This window comes from Chinchilla lanigera, unplaced genomic scaffold (assembly GCF_000276665.1).
Source record: "Chinchilla lanigera isolate Chin_1 unplaced genomic scaffold, ChiLan1.0 scaffold00020, whole genome shotgun sequence".
Classification (NCBI taxonomy): domain Eukaryota; kingdom Metazoa; phylum Chordata; class Mammalia; order Rodentia; family Chinchillidae; genus Chinchilla; species Chinchilla lanigera.
In genome coordinates this window covers 94,906-95,882 of record NW_004955421.1, presented here as the reverse complement: position 1 = coordinate 95,882, position 977 = coordinate 94,906, and positions in this window count along the sequence as shown.

Here is a 977-nt window from a genome sequence, read left to right as displayed (position 1 = left end):
GCTCAGCAGCACAAGTGCCTGCCTGGTAAGTGCAAGGTCCTGAGTTCAATTCCAGGTACAAAAAAAAAAAAACAAAAAAAAAACAACATACAGTAGCCTTAGTGTAAGAAGCTAAAAAAGCTGATAAGATCCAAAATGTATAATAGAGCCAGGCATGGTGGTGCTCTCCTGTAATCCCAGCACTCGGGTGGCTGAAGCAGGAGGATCACTGAGAGTTTGAGATCAGCCTGGGCAAAGTGAGCTGAAGGCTAGCCTGAACTGCACAGCGAGACCCTGTCTCAAAAAGACCAAAAAAAAAAAAAAAAAAAAGAAAGAAAGAAGGGAAAAGGGCATCTGAGATGAATACCACTTCTCAGATGAAGAAATACAACCAACAAATAAATACGTGAATGAATACTCAACATCACTGGTCATTCAAGAGATGCAAATTAAAACAACCCAGAGATTCTATCTCACTCCAGAAAGAATGGCTATCATCAAGAAATCAACCAATAACAAAAGCTGGAGGGGCTGGAGGGAGAAAAGGAACCCTCTCCACTGTTGATGGGGTATAGATAGTGCAACAGTGTGGAACTCAGTGTGGAGATTCCTCAAAGAACTAGGAGTGGAGTTCTCATTTGACTCAGCTAGTCCCCTTCTGGGTATCTCCCCAGAAAAATTAAAAATACTGTACCACAATGTTGTATGTGTACCCATGCTTACAGCAGCACAATTTGTAATAGCTAAATCTTGGAAACAACCCAAATGCCCATCAACCAAGAAATGGATGAAAAAGATGTGGTCTTTTTATACAATGGAATACCACTACTCAGCCATAAAGAAGGATAAACTGGAGACTTTTATAGGTAAACTCGAGGCCATAAGTGAAATAAAACAGATTCACGGATGTAAACATCGTACTGTTGGGGCTAGGGATCTGGCTCAGCAGCACAAGTGCCTGCCTGGTAAGTGCAAGGTCCTGAGTTCAATTCCAGGTA